At 50.0% G+C, this 19290-nt stretch overlaps 1 protein-coding gene across 1 annotated transcript in view; it reads right to left on the reverse strand.

Annotated features, from left to right (window-relative positions):
- The window catches only part of LOC138473489 (uncharacterized), a 226070-nt gene extending 221616 nt beyond the window's left edge, over positions 1-4454 (reverse strand). The window contains exon 1 of the mRNA XM_069612131.1: positions 4162-4454. The gene's annotated coding sequence lies outside the window, so the exon portion shown is untranslated. The remainder of the gene's footprint in view (positions 1-4161) is intronic.
- Positions 4455-19290: the final 14836 nt, after the last annotated feature.

A 19290-nucleotide genomic window follows, 5' to 3' on the forward strand; every position in this document is an offset into this window, starting at 1 on the left:
GCCCACTTCTCAGACGAAGCCACAGCCTGGATCAGATCATTCTTGCCAAACAAGACCATGCGTGTCTTTTCACCGACCACTTCTGCTGAACCATCACCAGTCCTGTGTGGGGTCCCACAAGGATATTGTGTCTCCCTGAAACTATACAATGTATTTACAAAACCCCTCTTCGATATTCTCGACTATCTGGGTGTCTCCTTTACCAATTATGCTGATGACACCCAGATACTCATCCCTATCACTGGTAACTGTGCTATTGACTCTAAAGCACTTAACGATGTTTGCTCTGTCATCCAGGCCTGGATGGCACATCATGGACTGTGTCTAAATGATGAAAAAACGGAGCTACTCACCCTAGACTCCGTAAACTGCACCTCACCTTCAAATCCTTCATTATTGACGGGAATAGCATTAACGTTTCTAATGATACAAAAACACTAGGTATCTATCTTGATTCTACCCTGTCACTCACAAGACAAACTAATGCTGTGGTATCAGTATCGGCCTACACTTGCAAGCTTATAACAGCATGAAGACCTTTCCTAACGGCCCCCAACTGCATCATCCTCGCCAGAACCCTTGTTATGGCAAACATTGATTATTGTAATGCCCTATATTTAGGGACCAGCCAAAGAAATAGCAATAAGCTCAAGGTCACCCAGAACAATGCTATAAGGGCAGCTCTCAACATCCCTAGGAAACTTCCTATCTCTGAAACACGACGTAGTCTACACCGGCTCCCTGTTGCCTCAAGAATATCACTCAAAACTCTTGCTTTGACTCACAAATCCCAAGCTTACCAGGCACCCATCTATCTTACCAACCGCTTCACTGCCCACACTCCTAGCAGACCCTCAAGATCTGCTCAAGCCCACTCATTGTCTATTCCCAGATTCAAGCTCCAGAAGGCAGGGAGCTCCAGCTTCCCAGTCCTTGCCGCCAAAATCTGGAACACATTACCTCCTCCACTCCGAGCTGAACCTTCTTACCATGCGTTTAAGAATAAAGTCAAAACTTGGCTCATCGAGCAGGACCACACTACGTCATTTAAGTAAACTTGCCGCTGTTCTACAACCATCTCTCTTTACCTCCTGTAAATATACTTTCCTACGTTAGTAACTGTGCCTCTGTTATAAATATGTTACTCACTCTAGTTTATATTGCCTCTTTGTAAGGTATGTACTCCTTGCTGCATTTTGCCATTGATGTACATCACTGTTATTATATGTACCTTTCCTTGTAACCATTGTACCTTCCTTAAGAAATGCGCCCAGATGCCTTTGGGCCAGGTGCGCAATAAAAATAAACAAACAAACAAACAAACAAATGCTACCCTTTCCTCTCAGAATGGCTGGTGGCAGTGGTTTTACAACGAACTACCATGATTTTTCCCGACCGCTAACTGTTCGTAGCTCCGGTAGCATTAAATCGCAGAAGCCATGTTTTTCAAGATGGCGTCTGAGCCTCCTTTGTTTAAAAAGATCCCAGTCTTTTTTTCGCCATTTATTTGTGGAAAAGTCCTTCTAGAGTTTGTCTCTGTGCGCCAATCCAGGTTTGGTCCATTCGTTCATTCGCCTTTGGCAGGCTTAAGGAGTGAAGACCGCCTCTGGCGCCTGAGATGGGCAGGAAGTGAGGGAGGTGCCCGAAATTCCCTGTGCTTAGTCTGCTAGGAGATCCAAGTGTACTCTGTGGTGATTGGCTGGCTGACTGTCCGGCATGAAACCTATATCATCTGCCGAAAATGTCCTCCCTCTGAAGAGTATTCTGGAGAATATAAACATCTTTGCCCCACTGCTCACTAAGACTGTTAATGCAACCTTCCGTAACAGAGTAGTGGCAACAAGCATCAAAACAGTAACCATCACACCACTGGTGAAGAAACCATTGTTAGATCAAAGGGAAACGGGAATTTTGAGACCTATAACAAATTGCAATTTCCTCCTCAAGGAGATTGATAAGATTGCCACGGCTCAACTGCCGTCCCATGTTGAAGGAAAACACGATATTACATAATCGACAGTTGGGTCTCCGAGCAGCTCATAGCACGGGAAGAGCAATGCTTGATTGACAAACGCACACGCTGACCATAATAGACAAAGGGAACACATGGCTACTCTTACTCCTCGATCTAAGCGCCACATTCAATCTTTTGGACCATGAACAGCTCCAACAGTTACTAGAGAAGGTGGCAAATTGCTCCAAAGGAGCCAGCAGCTGGTTGGCTTCTTTCCTTACAGACAGGAAATCCAAGGTCCATTGGGGGGGGATACATTTTCCCATGAGACCTCCATACTCTGTGGTGTCCCTCAAGGTGCCAGTTTATCACCGTTCTTTTTCAACCTCTACCTCAGATCCACCTGCGTAGCTTTAGATAACATCGGTGCACATTTCACCATCTACGCAGACGATAGCCAGTTGGTGGTAGAGCCGAGTGGTAACTACTCACAGGATAGTACCAAAGTAAAGGCCCTATATAAAACAACTGAAACCTGAATGCGCCTTGACAAACTTGTGTATAGGTGCATTATAAATGCCATTTCATATCATATCATGGACATTTGGATGTACCTTAATGGCAACAAAACAGAACTGATGCTTTTTGGCTCTCACCAAGCTGGGGCCAAGTTGGATCCTCAATACGAGCCATTTCACATCAGAGACTACCCCATACAGGTAGTAGGCAAAGTGAAGACACAAGGGATGTTTTTGGAAGGCTCAATGAGTGCAGAAGCACGGATTATATTTGTGAGTAAAAACGGTTCCTTCTATCTTCAGCTCCTTAGAGCAATGCAACCCTACCCGAGTGTGGGAAACTGTGCAGACATCGCCAGAGCTACCATATTGTCTCGGCTGGACTACGGCAATGCTCTACTACTAGGAATAAGTCGTGCATAACAAAATGCCAAGTGATTCAGAACAACACAGAATAGTGAAAAAGAAAACCAGGAAAGAGCACACCAGCAAAGAAAGAAGGGACATGCATTGGCTGTCAGTGGAGGACAGGATCGAGTTCAAGGCTTTGACCCTGGTTCATAGATGTCTACATGGGAAAGCTCCAGCATACCTGAAGGAAAAGATCACTCGCTATGTACCGGGGCGAACCCTGAGATCAGAAGCACGGGGCCAGATCATAGTTGCACCTCACAAGTGCTCCAACGGCTTGGGTAATGCCTTCCCTATAAAGGCTGCAACCAAATGGAACAACCTACCACTACAACTAAGACTAGCGTCAACATACACTGTCTTCAGCAAGAAACTTAAAACTCCCCTATTTCAGTGAAACCAGGTCAGGGTTAGACTAGCTTAGTGAGACAGTACTCTATCAGGTTTCTTGTTAATTGTCCTGTCATACCGTTAGTCCCCTGTCTATGCCTTAGTGTTGGCGCCCCGATGCCAGCGGGCTAACGGCATGGTACAAGTAAATACATTAAAAATAAAATAATAAATACAATCAAGATATGGGTTGTGATGGGGAGAAGGGGTGGGAGGAATGGAGACTCTTTGGGCCAGCATATCAAGCTACAGAATGCGACAGGGGCGGAGGGGTCAGGAGGGGGACATAGATTCTTTTTGATTGGATGGACATTTGTCTTCAGGGGACTCCTGAAATAAGTTGAACATGTTTAAAACCTGATTTTTAATCACTGTTCATCCAAACTCTCCGTTGAGGGGCTGGGATTGCTCGTTATTCTCCCTTGAGGGGCTGGGATTGCTCGTTATTCTCCCCTTGAGGGGCTGGATTGCTCGTTATTCTCCCTTGAGGGGTTGGGATTGCTCGTTATTCTCCCTCAAGGGGCTGGGATGGCTCGTTATTCTCCCTCGAGGGGCTGGGATGGCTCGTTATTCTCCCTTGAGGGGCTGGGATGGCTCGTTATTCTTCCTTGAGGGGTTGGGATTGCTCGTTATTTTCCCTCGAGGGGTTGGGATGGCTCGTTATTCTTCTTTGCTCAATGCAACATGAGGCCACTTTGAAAACAATGTCCAGGGCCACTATTGGTTCCTAGCCCAGTCACAGTGTACGATGATGGGGCGGGGGGACACTGCACAGAAACGGACAAGGAGACATGGAGTGCACGAGTATGCAGGCCATGAGACAAGCCACATCAGACACAAAGAACAACGCGTGCAGAGAGGCATACATAGATCACTGCAGTTATTTACCTTTTGCAGTTTGTGCTCCTTGCTTTTTGCTGAACACGAGGACACACCAATGAAGTATTCAGGTCTGGGGAAAGAAAACATTATCATGTGCTTAATTCATCTACATCTCACCCCCTCTAGATCAACCTCCCATACACAAGACATCTCTCATAGATGGTTCACTCCTTTCCTCAAATCCCTCAAAACACTAGACTACACCTTAGTGTGCAGATGTCAGGCCGGCCCATCTCCCCATAACAGAGCAGCCTACGCCCGTCAGATCCAAGCCTGCAATGCAGAAATCCAGAAGGCCGAAAAATCCTTTAACGCAAACAGAATTCTCAACGACCAAATCAGCAGCAAGGAACGCCACGATATCATCTCAAAATAAGTAATTCCCATGCCCCCCCCCTGCTCCCATCTCCCAAGCACTCTGTGATGCCCTCTCTGACTATTTCTATAACGTCGGTAGAAAGAGGTTGCACCCTCGCCCCAAACTGATCATTTACACCCCTGCCTGACCCCTCTATCTCCTAACCCCATCTTCTCCTGTTTCCCTCCCATCTAGACAGGCATTCCTTAAGCTACTTGCCAGGAGCCATCTGTCTAGATCCCCGAAAGACCCATGCCCTCCTGCACTCCTCAAAGAAATCTTTACTTCAACCTGTGCAGGCAGCATCACAAGACCCATCCTTAACTCCTCCCTCACCTCAGGCATCTTCCCAGCAGTATTCAAGACATCACACATCAAACGCCTCCTCAAAAAATCCCCACTTTACCCCTTCTTTCCAGCCGACTACAGACCCATTTCTAACACCACATTTCTTAGCCAAACTCACTGACCAAACGGCTGACTCCCAGCGTTGCCTCTTCAATTAATCCAATCACCTTCTCAACGCTACCCAGTCCGGCTTCAGACCCCTCTGTGGAACAAAATCATCCCTATTCCCCATCTGGGATGAGCCCCAAAAGCACTGCGCACGAAGAAGGCTGTGCCGCACTACTCCTCCACTTGCCAGCGGTGTTCAACACCATTGACCACAGCATCCTCACTGACCGACTCCACTCACTCAGCATAAGGGGCAAAGCACTAAGATGGATTTCTGTATTCCTCGCCAACAGATACCAAATCCCTCCAGCTTGGCCCCCCTCCCTGTCACCAATCGAGTTCCTCAAAGCGCCTGCCTATCGCTGCTAGTCTTCCACCTCTTCATCAGCCCTCCCCCCGCCCGTTTTCATCCACAAACCCTAACCTGCTACAACTATGCAGACACCCAAATCATCTTTAAGAGCCCTAGGTCCGTCTCCACCTCCCACCCTGACCTCGCCCTCTGCCTCTTAGACATCAATCATTGGAGGATGACCAACCACCTCCCCTCCTCAATCTCAGAAAAAAAGAAATTATGCTCTGTGGGCAGATAGCTTTTTCCCCCAAACCACCCATTCAACATCCTCCCTAGCCCTGCCCCACCGCATCCATCACAGTAAAAAACCTGGGATGCACCATGGACGTTAACCTGACACGCTCATATCGCATTAACACAGTGTCTAAATCTTGCTATCTACATTCTCAGACGCATCTTCCCTTACCTCTCCTACCTTCGCAGAGTCACTGTAATCTTGTCCATCGTCATCTCACACCTAGACTATGCCAACTCCCTTTACCTTGGAAACCCTGTATATCAACTCAGAAAGCTCCAACGGGTCCAGAACTGCAAAGCTAGGCTCCTCAAGTCCTGGCTATTCCCCCAGCACCCTGATGAACCCTGCCCTCGTCTGGTTAGTCAACCACTTTTCAGGTAGGGATGGGCATCACCAAACTTCCATGCAATCACTGAATGACCGTGAGAATAATCCCATAATCTCCAGCAGGCAACAGGACAGAATCCCTGCCACATCTACGAAGCCAAGAAGCCAGCCAGAACACAGAGGTACACTCCATGCTTATGGAAGATACCCGAAGGCAAGGTCTCCCACCCGCATGCATCTGCTATCATATGATACACCGCACAACACCTCTGCCATTACAATGCAGCCATCCTCCATGACAGAAATGTGGTCTAGCAGGACACATAATGAGTCTCCTACTCTCACATACTTAGCGCAAACGTCTGTGAAGACAAGGCCCTGTTTGAGCATCAGGGGCATTCATTTCGTTCGGATCTCGGAGAGGGCAGGACCCCCCTCCCCATCACCTGCGTCATTCCCTACAGCTGCCTTAACCCCCTGTTATAATGTAGTCTTGTCTTATGTCGTCACTGGCCTGGAGTGCTTGATGTTAGAATGTTGATGCATGAATGCAGCTCAGGAGAATGTTGGGTGCATCTGTGAGTGAATGTTCTGAGTGTGTCAGTTGGGGCCTGAGCTGGAGTGTGAAGGATGGCCGGTGGGTCTACTCTATACTTATGTCCTGTCCTGTCAACTATGTCACTGTAAATACCCTCGAGAGAAACTGGATGATGTACATTTGTAACTATGTAAATAAAGCTGCCTGGATCAAACACAATGACTCCACAGCAGCTCTGTGTCTCGAGTCTCAGCTTTACTATCTCAAATACACTTTATTAAACCCCCTCGCACTACAGGAGCAGCTGGCTCCCCACATGCACTTCTCGTGCGCTTTCCACCTGAAAGGTAAGGTCGCCGTTTCAACCAGAAGCTTGTTTTTTGACCAAGTACATGGTACTTGCATCATAGATACTGCTGATTTTCTCGTTCTTCATTTGATCACACAAGGCTATTGCCTGCTCCTAAGATAGCCGACTGCTCTCCTACAGAGGCCAGCGGTGCGTTGCTAGGAAACAGTTTACTTTTGAATTGTGCCTTTCCGCTGGCAGGCGGAAGCCGGCCCGTTTGCACAAAGGCCCCTGAAGACAAGGCCCTGTTTGTGCTTAGGAGTGCGGTGCCGTGCCGTTACCACCTTTACTGATGTAAACAAAGGTAGGCTGCCCACCCCTGCTCGCTCTTACATTGACTCTGCACTCCTCCTCATGACTCTGGCAGGTAAGGTGGCTTTTCTTCACCAACGAGGGACCAGTAGGCTTTTAGCCGTCCCACTGTCTCAAAGGCCCACCTCTAAGGCCCCTGTCAGCTCCCTGTCCACTGACAGACCGATAAAGGCCACCCCTGTTATCTGGCACAGCCCAACCCTCCAAGAGGCTGCCACCACTTGACAATCGGACTATCATGTCTTCTCCGACCACATTCTGCATATGTACTCATCTTAAGCTGTTTCCATTCTCACCTTTACCATTCTTACTCCCATCTTTATTCCCCTAACCACTCTTCCCTCATTTTACTTGAAAGTCTAACTTGGGTGTTTTTGCATTTTACTTGAAAGTCAAACTTGGGTGTTTTTGCATTTTACTTGAAAGTCAAATGTGGGTAGTGTTTTGCATTTTACTTTGGCTATCAACTGTAACCTGCTAGCTCTGTGACTGCGCTATACCGCTGTATTTGCTTCTCCTCCCTCTGCCTCCACTCCCCACACATATGGCGCTTTTGGTTTTTCCCATCTATTCAAACTGCTTCTCTATCAACTATCCCTCTCTTCTTTCTAAGTCTGGAAAGAAGAAGTTTAAAAAAAGATATCCTGGCTTCGAACCCTGGTCTCCCTATTGCTGATACTTATACCAGTGCCTCTTCCAGACAAAACCTCATGGACATCCTCTTTGTTGTTCCTTCGCCGGATCTATGCACCCCCCATGTGATCACTGTGCTCTCTCCCGTCTCCTCCTCTCCCATTAACGGTGGCACTCGCTTGGAAGTCCTCATGGCTTCATTTGACTCCTCCAGAGTCATCCTTAATGTCTACCTAAATGGCATGGTCATGGTCCAAGGCCCTCAGGCCAACCTCCTCCTCTTCAACGGGTGCTTTCCTTGCCTCATCAACTTCCATTCCTCTCCGGCTGTCCCCTCCTCTTATTCCTTGGCTACTTTGCCCACTCTTCCTTCCCTCTCCTCTGCCCCTCTTCAGGTTCCATCCACAACTCTGCAGGGCGTACCTCTGATTTGTACCCCTCCCTGGAAGGTCTTTAAGGCAGGCAACCTTCTTCATCTTGCCACTCTAAATTCCCGCTCTGCTGTCAAACACTTCTCTGACATCTGCCACCTCCTTGAAGAATTGGACCTTGATGTCCTCAGTTTTACGGAGACACGGTTCATGGCCAGCTCTGTCACGAGCTTTGACATTCTCCTCCCTGATGGCTACAAGATCCTCTCTGCACCCAGATCCACCCGGCCCGTAGGTGGTGTAGCCCTGATCTTTCCTGAGTGGATTCCGGGCACTATCATTCCCACTCAGATTTACTCCTCTTTCGAATGTCTTGTCTGCAGACTCTCAATCTCTCCTAGCCACTCTCTTACTGTTGCTACTCACCACCGGCTCCCTGGGCAAATCACCTCTTTTCTCTCCGAGTGGTCCGACCTCGCCTCCTCCCTCCTGACTGCTACCACTAAACTCCTCCTCCTTGGTGACCTCAACATCCATCTCGATTCCCCCTGTCCCTCATCTCTGCTTTTTCGCGACCTTTGTGATTCCCTCTCCCTCTCTATCCTCCCATCTGGCCCGGCACACTCTGCAGGACACACCCTCAATGTCCTGATCTCTTCTGGCCTACCCCTCTCTATCCCTCTGACCACTCCTCTCTCCGGGAGTGACCACTGCCTTCTCTCCTCCCATCTCTCACTTTCGTCCCCTCAAGCCAAGCTCACCCCTACACTGCCACCTACCTTCTTGGACATTCGACCTATGAAGCGTGTGTCAGTTGAGGCTTTCGCTGCCGCCTTCTCCCCACCCTCTCCTCCTCTGGCTGAATCACACCCAGACACAACCTTTTCCCTTCTCTACTCTTCCATTTCTGAAACTCTTGATGTTCTTGCCCCTGTCATGAGGATCCGCTTGAAGTCCAAAGCCAAGTGTAATTCCTGGTATGATTCAGACCTAGCTACACTTAAACGTAAGTCTAGGGCGGCTGAGAGGAAATGGAGGGATTCCTGCTCATGCTCTGACAAACTGGCCTGCCGCCTGGTTCAAAGGCAATACCGACTCTCTGTCCTCACCAAGAAGCGAGTCCACATTCAAGCCTGTGTCTCTGCGGCCTCTAACAATTCGGCTGAACTCTTCAAAATCTGCAAGGACCTTGCCAACCCTGCTGCAGTCTCTCCCCCCCCTTACCTCCCAAGCTCTCTGCAACGACCTTGCCTCTCACTTTATCTCAAAAACCAAGGACATCTTGTCCTCCCTCTCCTCCCCTCCCCCTCCTATTCCCCCTCCCCCTGCGCTTACTAACCCTCCCTTAATCACCCCCTCCCTCCTTCTATTCCTTTCCCCTTTTCTCACCTGTTGAGGTCGCTAGTCAAGTCCGATCTATGAAAGCCACGTCAAAACAGGTTCATCCCTGCTCCTCCAAAACCATCAAGGACCACATTGACATCCTCGCTCCAACCCTTGCCAATTTCTGTAACCATTCCTTTTCCTCAGGATCTTTCCCCTCCCCTCTGAAACACTCCCTTGTGCATCCTCTCCTCAAGAAACCTACAGCTGATCCTTCATGTCCAGCTAACTATCGCCCAATCTCCATTACTCCATTCCTTGGCAAACTCCTTGAGAAGCTGGCCATCTCTCAGCTTAACCTTCATACTGACTCTGTTGGTCGTCTCCATGACCACCAGTCTGGTTTCAGAGCAGCCAGAAGCACGGAAACTGCTCTCCTGAACATCCGTGAAGATCTACTCTCCAACCTTGACTCTAACATTCCCTCTGTTCTCATCCTACTTGATCTCTCTTCTGCCTTTGACACGGTCAACCATACCATCCTGCTCAACCACCTCCGTGAGAACCTGGGTATCACTGATCAGGCTCTTGCCTGGCTGACCTCTTGCCTCTCTGATCGACCCTCCCAGGTCCAACTTGGGTCCTTCCTATCCTCTATCTTCCTCTCTACCTGTGGTGTTCCCCAGGGGTCTAACCTCTCGCCCTGGCTTTTCAACCAATACCTGGCAACTCTCGCCCACTGCATTGCCACACTATGCTCAAATTGCCAGTGCTACGCTGACGACACTCAACTCATTTTCAGGCTGCCCTCGGCCACCTCCTCTCCCTCTCTCATCTCCGACTGCCTAACTGCCATTCAAGTTTGGTGTGCTGCCAATGACCTTTGTCTGAATGCCAGTACGACTGAGATCCTCCTCATCGGCACTCCTTCCCCATCATTTCCGATCTCTCTCTGGCTGGCCTCGCTTGGCCCTCCTCCTATCCCCACCTGTGAGGCTAAGAACCTCGGGGTCATCTTTGACTCCACACTCTCCTTCTCCACCCACATCTCTGAGGTCTCAAAAAAGTCCAACTTCCTTCTGCGCCTCCTCAGAGGTACTCTTCCGTTCCTCTCCTTCGAGGCACAGCTCCTCCCTACTGATGAGGTCTAACCAGACGGAAACACGTGTCTGGGGATGCTGTTGGTACTCTTGTTCAGAGGAGAATTGCCTAGCATTTCGGTGCTGGACTGCCCCAGGGCAGGACAAAGACTGATATGTTTGGGATATTTCTTCTCTGTGAAAGATAGTGAGCTAAAGACTCTGGGTAAATCTCTCGCAACCAAGACTAATGTCTGGCAGAGGGACTCCCAGGACCCCCCTTGTTAATTTGCATATTTGAGTAACTTTGGGTCTCACCCTAAGTTACTAGGGGAATCCAGACGTGGACCCCTTGCTCACTATTCTTAGAGAGGTACAGCTCCTCCCTACTGATGAGGTCCAACCAGACCAAAACACGTGTCTGGGGATGCTGTTGGTACTCTTGTTCAGAGGAGAATTGCTGGACTGACCCAGGGCAGGACAAAGACTGGTATGTTTGGGATATTTCTTCTCTGTGAAAGATAGTGAGCTAAAGACTCTGGGTAAGTCTCTCGCAACCAGGACTAATGTCTGGCACAGGGACTCCCAGGACCCCCCTTGTTAATTTGCATATTTAAGTAACTTTGGGTCTCACCCTAAGTTACTAGGGGAATCCAGACGTGGACCCCTTGCTCACTATTCTTAGAGAGGCACAGCTCCTCCCTACTGATGAGGTCCAACCAGAGCAAAACACGTGTCTGGGAATGCTGTTGGTACTCTTGTTCAGAGGAGAATTGCCTAGCATTTCGGTGCTGGACTGCCCGAGGGCAGGACAAAGACTGATATGTTTGGGATATTTCTTCTCTGTGAAAGATAGTGAGCTAAAGACTCTGGGTAAGTCTCTCGCAACCAGGACTAATGTCTGGCAGCGGGACTCCCAGGATCCCCCCTTGTAATTTGTATATTTGAGTAACTTTGGGTCTCACCCTAAGTTACTAGGGGAATCCAGACATGGACCCCTTGCTCACTATTCTTAGAGAGGCACAGCTCCTCCCTACTGATGAGGTCCAACCAGACCGAAACACGTGTTTAAATTTAAAACCCTATGCATTGTCCACAAGGCATTCTGGGGCCTGTGTCCAAAATACCTTCAGCTATCCCTCCGCAAATACCTCTCCTCTCAAGCTCTTCCCTCCTCTACCGCTAACTCCCTCAGGGTCAGTCGTTTTTCAAAGAAACGAGCTGGGGGTAGATCTCCGTCTTCGGCGGGGGCCTCCCTCTGGAGCAGCCTCCCGGCCACTCTAAAACTTGAGGAGAAGCATCTCAAGTTCCGAAGCACCTAAAGACTTTCCTCTTTGCTTCTGCCTTTGCTCCCCCTCTCCCTTGCTGATCTGCTTAATCCTGGCACTGTGCACCTGGCCACCTTCTGTCCCCTGGGCCCTGGTACCTGTTCACCTTGCCACCCTTTCTGCACGGCCTTCTGGCCACCCCTTGCACTGGGGACTATATCTGTACCCATACAGTCCCCCAATACCCCTTTTTCTTCTTTCATGCACTTATCAGACTTACCCAGTTCTGCTGGCGTAAGCACATCACTTGCCACGTGTTGGCTGCACTACCCCTATTTATTTCTCCATTATCTATTTTATTATTTATCTGTCTCCCCTCTGCTCCGCACTCTCCAGTCTCCCCCTTCCATGCACTTTTCCACTTTCCCTTTCCCATGCACTTGCACATTCTCAATGTCACTGGGCCTAGTAAGATCGTTGTTCTGTTATCTCCACTGTATCCCCTCCCTTGCCTTGTCGCGCTCTGAAACACTCGTGTACGAGCGCGTTACAAATAAAATATCATATCATACAACCATTAAGGTACCACATAATAGACTTGCTAAAGTGCTCTCGGCCCACTCTGTGCTGCACTTCTTTGATGCCAAGTGTGCCATAATACTGTATTTTTGCCCACTCTGGGGCCATACGAATTGTGCTAAAAACTGTATCCTGCCCACTCAGGGGCCGTACGAATTGTGCCATAATAGTGTATTTTTGCTCTCTCTGGGGCAGTACGAATTGTGCCATAAAAATGTATTTTTGCCGTCTTTGAGTCATACAAATTGTGCTAAAAACTGTATTTTGCCCACTTTGCCCTGCATTACATTGATGCACAGGCATACAAAAACAAATTGCATTCTGCCCACACTGGGCCGTACGTGTTGTGCAAAGAAAATTATATCTTGCCCACTCTGAGCCGTGTCCAGTTTGCCTCACATTATACTGATGCTCATTTGTGCGAGAAAAAAAAGTGTTTTTGCCCTCTCTGTGCCGTGTACACCCATACATTCCAATGTATCCGACTACACCACCCCGGCCACCACACATGTCTACACATTAATACACTCCCCAGACGCCTCCCTCACTTCATCCCCTCATCGCAATAGTTCTCACACTAGCCACACTCCTGCACACAGACCCAGCAGCCACATTGACTACGGCCAACAGACACCTCGCCTCATTCTCACCCTACAAGTTTGTTAGGCCAGCTAACGCTGCCACCATGAGCAAATTCTCCACCCTTCAGGCTCTCTAAACACACTTAAAAACCAGAAACTCCAGATTCAGAGCACGCACTGAGCCCTCACTGCATCCTAGCCTCCCCGACAATATGGCAAGGAGAAATCTTAAACTAGGCTCTCGCACCGAACCCACTTACTCACCCCCCCATCACACCACAGACAAACACACCCATAGCAAGCTAGTGCCACCACACCAGACAACACCTCAGCGTCTCCTCACACAATCCACCTACATCCTCCTAACCCCCTCTACCAAACCTATCTGCATCACCACCTCCTCAGTCACCCCTGCCCTGCACTCCACCAGCTCCCCTCCCCACTCCTCCAACCCTAAAAAATAGGCCTCCCCATGCCCTCAAATGTGCCCTTATCAACGCCTGATCTCTCCCCGCTCACGCCCTCGAGATTAAGAGATTAACGACCTCATCACCACCCTTAACCTAGACCTACTTGCCATCACGGAAACTTGGCTCCATGAGGCCTCCGGCCCAGCCATCGTGCTCGCTCTTACACAGGGCTACTCCATCCGCCGCCAGGACAGTTGCTCTCATATCCAGGGACGAGCTCCCCATCCGGCTGTGCAATCACACCAAGGAAGGCAACGCCGACCTCCTCTCAGCCAAACTATCCCTGTCTGCAAACTGCACTATAAACATACATATCATATACAGGCCTCCTGGCACAGCCCCCAACTTCCAAGGGCATCTCCTACATGTTCTAAGCAACAATCTAAAACCCTCCACTAAAACCATCCTACTCTGTGACCTCATTCTCAGTCTTGCCGACCCCCAAGGACAAAGCAGCCTCAACCCTTGCCAAGGAACTCAAAGACCTTGGATTCACACGAAAAGTTACTCACTCAACTCAATCCAAAGGCTGCACCCTCGATTGGGTGGCAGACCTCAACTGCTCCTCCACCATTGCCTCCAACTCAGCTTAGCCGTGGACAGACCATAAATCGCATCCAATTCTACGTCCCCACCATGCCTACCACTAAATTACTCTCCTATGCCTCCCCCTCAGAGTCAGAAGCTCCAGAAAAAACTCACAATAGACAACCTTTGCCCCCTCCTGGATGCCAAGGAACTGAAACCCCCATTCGCAAATGACCCCAACACACCCGCGGACTTCTATGCTCACACTCTCACCAAAGCCATTCACACCATAGCCTGATGGAAGCTAAAAAAAGAAAGATCCATGCATACTAATTCCTGGTTTACGGATGACTTACTAGCCCTCCGCACCAGCAAACGGACTGCTCTAACCAACTGGCAGTCCAACCCCTGTGACTCCACCAATGAAGAATTAAAAAGAATATCAGCGCAATATAAAAAGCTATATTCCAGGCCAAGGCTAACACCTTCAACCTACGGATCTCTAAAGCTAACTCCAAATTCTCCATCTTTAAAGATCACACCACCCCACCCACCAGCCCCGATGAAATCAGAAAAGATGAAGCCTGGTGCTCTAGCATACAGGCAGCACCACTAAACAAAATTACTCTTCTCCAAGACAAAATACAAACACAACGCAAAGCACTAACCAAAGCCGACCGTCATGCCATACCTAGCACCCCCCCACATAAGCCTCCCACCCCTCTCTTCTCCTTCAGAGACGCCTCAGAAACAGAAGTCAGATCTCCTCCAACAACTTAAACCCTCCACGTGTAAAGGAGACATCTGTCCACCCAACATTATCAAAGACTGCGCTGATTCCCTGGCTCCTCTCATCACAGCATTCATTAATGCTTCATTTACCACAGGTACTGTCCCGTCCAGCCTAAAAGAAGCTTTGGTCCGCCCCCTTCTTAAAAAGTCCTCCCTAGACCCCTCATCCGCTAACAACTACCACCCTATGGCCAACATCCCATTCCTCCTTAAAATCCTAGATAAAAAGCGGCACACAATCAGATCCAACACTTCCTTGAATCCAACACCATCCTAGGTAAAACGCAATCAGGATCCGCAAAAGGCCATGGCACCGAAACCGCCATTCTGGACCCAAAAAAACAAATAACCGAGATATTGGACAAAGGCAAACAAGCCCTTTTATTGCTATTAGACCTGTCAGCCGCATTTGATCTTGTGTATCACAAAATTCTTACCTCTCACCTCACCAATGCAGCTCACTTTTCTAAACAGGCCTCCTCTTTGATAAACTCCTTCCTAGAAGGTAGAGCCATAAAAGTATTCTCAGATCTGGCAAACGCAGCTCCTACCACTATCTACTGCAGTGTTCCCCAGGGCTCGTGCACTGCACTGACCCTCTACAACCTGTTTACTAAGCCCCTTTTCGACAAACTGGACTCCCTCGGCATAACCTACACCAACTATGCCGAGGATACACAAGTTAGCCTCCCTCTCACTGGCTCGTAAGACCAAGACTCTGCAGCCCTTCTCCAAATATATTCCACCATCCAAGAACGGATGGCAAACAATGGACTATGCCTCAATGGAGATAAAACAGAGATTATTCTCTTAGGTTGCAAAGGAACCTTGTCCAAAATTAACCATAAATACGGTAACTTCATCATTGACAATACCACCATCCCCGTCTCCGCCTCAGTGAAGACCCTTGGGATTTATGTAGATTCCACCCTGTCAATGACCCGACAGGTCACTGCCTTTGCCTCTGCACACACCACCAAACACTATCACCCAATTCCTTTCCAACCAAAACTGCCTCTCAATTGCCCGAGCCACCATTGGATCTAAACTAGATTACTGCAACACTCTTCTTGCAGGCACTTCAGCCAAAAACCTCAACTGGCTTCAAACAGTCCAGAATAACGCGCTCAGAGCAGCACTCAATATCCCCAAAAGAGACCACATCGCACAGGCCAGAGGGGCTGCCCACTGGCTCCCGGTTAAGGACAGAATTACATTTAAGACCCCGACCTTAACACATAAATGCTTTAGCCTCTCGGCCCCCTCCTACCTTTCAGAAACCATTATCAGAGCTACTTCCCTACGTCCCAAGAGTACTCACTACGCCAACCACCTGCGCCTCCAGCCAGTCAAAAGGGCTAAAGCAAGGGGGGTAATCGGCTTTCCTCATTTAGCACCCAAACTTTGCAACCCCCTGCCCAACACTCCCCGAGCTGAGACATCCCTCACCGCTTTCCACAAAGGCCTCAGAACCACACTATTCAACTAACACTCCCCCCATTCCTACTGAATTCTGCATCTCCTATGTATTGCCTGTAACTATGTATATCCAAACACCCTGCCATGAAATTTACTATCCTTGTTTCTGTAACCAGTTATGTGCACCTGTACCAGTACCTCAATGCTTCAGGGCTGCTGTGCGCTATATAAATGTTAATAAATAAATAAAACTCTCCAGTCGACAACAAAGCGCCCGTCTGCTTGTCAGTTCAATACAGGCATCCCTACCCAACTTCACATTGGCTAAACACACGCACGCATTCTAAACTCCTCTGATCAGTTTTCCCAAACCTTGGATATCGGTCCCCGAGGACCTTCACCTACAGCGCTTTGAAACCACACCAATGGGAAAAGGCGCTATGCACATGAAATCACAGGGAAGGAGCTGTGCATCTCACCCTCCTCTCCCGCCCCTCCTCATATGCACAGCAGAAAGGCTGGAAGGGAAGGAGCCGTGCATTCCTCCCCTCCTCTCCCCTCCCGCCCCTCCTCATCTCACAGCAGAAAGGCTGGAAGGGTAGGAGCCGTGCATCCCACCCCTCCTGCCCCTCCCCCCTCCTTATATCACAGCAGAAAGGCTGGAAGGGAAGGAGCTGTGCACCTCACCCCTCCTGCCCCTCCACCCCTCCTCATATCAGAGCAGAAAGGCTGGAAGGGAAGGAGCCATGCATCCCTCCCCTGCCCCCTCATATCACAGCAGAAAGGCTGGAAGGGAAGGAGCTGTGCACCCCACCCCTCCTGCCCCCCCCTCCTCATATCACAGCAGAAAGGCTGGAAGGGTAGGAGCCGTGCATCCCACCCCTCCTCCCTCCTTATATCACAGCAGAAAGGCTGGAAGGGAAGGAGCTGTGCACCTCACCCCTCCTGCCCCTCCACCCCTCCTCATATCAGAGCAGAAAGGCTGGAAGGGAAGGAGCCATGCATCCCTCCCCTCCCCCCTCATATCACAGCAGAAAGGCTGGAAGGGTAGGAGCCGTGCATCCCACCCCTCCTGCCCCTCCCCCCTCCTTATATCACAGCAGAAAGGCTGGAAGGAAAGGAGCCGTGCATCCCACCCCTCCTGCCCCTCCCCCCTCCTGATATCACAGCAGAAAGGCTGGAAGGGGAGGAGCCGTGCACCCCACCCCTCCTGCCCCCCCCCCCTCCTCATCTCACAGCAGAAAGGCTGGAAGGGGAGGAGCCGCGCACCCCACCCCTCCTGCCCCTCCCCCCTCCTGATATCACAGCAGAAAGGCTGGAAGGGGAGGAGCCGTGCACCCCACCCCTCCTGCCCCTCTCCCTTCCTCATATCACAGCAGAAAGGCTGGAAGGGGAGGAGCCGTGCATCCCACCCCTCCTGCCCCTCCCCCCTTCCTGATATCACAGCAGAAAGGCTGGAAGGGGAGGAGCCGTGCACCCCACCCTCCTGCCCCTCCCCCCTCCTGATATCACAGCAGAAAGGCTGGAAGGGAAGGAGCCATGCATCCCTCCCCTCCCCCCTCATATCACAGCAGAAAGGCTGGAAGGGGAGGAGTCGTGCACCCCTCCTGCCCCTCCCCCCTCATCTCACAGCAGAAAGGCTGGAAGGGGAGGAGCCGCGCACCCCACCCCTCCTGCCCCTCCCCCCCTCCTCATCTCACAGCAGAAAGGCTGGAAGGGGAGGAGCCGTGCATCCCACCCCTCCTGCCCCTCCCCCCTCCTGATATCACAGCAGAAAGGCTGGAAGGGAAGGAGCCATGCATCCCTCCCCTCCCCCCTCATATCACAGCAGAAAGGCTGGAAGGGGAGGAGTCGTGCACCCCTCCTGCCCCTCCCCCCTCATCTCACAGCAGAAAGGCTGGAAGGGGAGGAGCCGCGCACCCCACCCCTCCTGCCCCTCCCCCCCTCCTCATCTCACAGCAGAAAGGCTGGAAGGGGAGGAGCCGTGCACCCCACCCCTCCTGCCCCTCCCCCCCTCCTCATATCACAGATGCTGATCCTGGAAGAAAGTGGCCTCGCCTCTGTCCATCACTTGCAGTAAGTGAGGCCCTCATCACTGCTTCATCGCTTGCGCCGCATCTTAACCATTTGAGAGGAGCAGGAGGCAGGGGAGGGGGTCAGAGAGACCTATAGCAGATCACCCCTTGCTCAGCACTCTGCGGGTGTTCCCTTAGCTCCTTTCTGCGCATGCTCAATGTCAGATACACTATGACCTACAGCCTATCAGAGCATGCGCAGTGATAAGATGGTTTCATACGGCACGAGGCCAGCGGAGATACTGGGGTGAGCATGCGCATTGCAGCAAAAAGCAACAGAGCATGCGCACAAGGGGACAACGGAGCATGCGCACAAGGGGATTCCGGAAACCGCCTGCTTAACGGGCCTCTCCCCCCATTATAGGCTCCGGAAAGTGCCTAGGAGGGGCAGCAACGAGCAGAGGCGCTAATACAACAATAACACACCATTCTCATTGCAACGGTGTTGATGTTTAATATTGGGACAACTGCTACTGGTTCAAGGAATTACATTTGTATTTCTGTTATTTTTTTAAAAATCATTTGGAAGCTTGTGATTCAAAGTCTCCAACACATAAAAGTCTTCCTTCTAGGCACCTGGGAGAGAGAATGAATCACAGAAAACGGGAGAAACGGATGCTCCCATAGGTTTGCATTGGGGTGAGATTTTTTTAGGCGGGAGAATGTAAAAAATAGCAATATAAATCGGGAAGGTTGGCACTTGTGACAAGAGAGGTCCTTATCGGGTGTTGATACCCGGTTCAGTGGAGGTGATGGAGAACGTGGGTTTCGTCTTCAATAAGTTCCATGTTGCACTGCTTACGACGGATTCTCCCATCCGCAGGTGTGTCTGCGTTGACCTCTTGCGCACACCTCTTTTATCATTCCTTCTATATTTAGTCACTCTTTGTTTTTGATGGGTTTGTATATCAAAGGCATGAAATCAATCAGGCCGGCCTACTTGAATCTATGAATTTATTCAAAATCAAATATTTAGTTTGTTCCCGCCATTGTTCTCAACCTTTAATGACATCTGGGTGGGTGAAAACACCAGATTTGTGTTTGGAGGGTGAAAGCCCATTGATTGCTATGGGCGTGTATGGAG

This window comes from Ambystoma mexicanum, chromosome 8 (genome assembly GCF_040938575.1).
Source record: "Ambystoma mexicanum isolate Mex_15411 chromosome 8, UKY_AmexF1_1, whole genome shotgun sequence".
NCBI classification, from domain to species: domain Eukaryota; kingdom Metazoa; phylum Chordata; class Amphibia; order Caudata; family Ambystomatidae; genus Ambystoma; species Ambystoma mexicanum.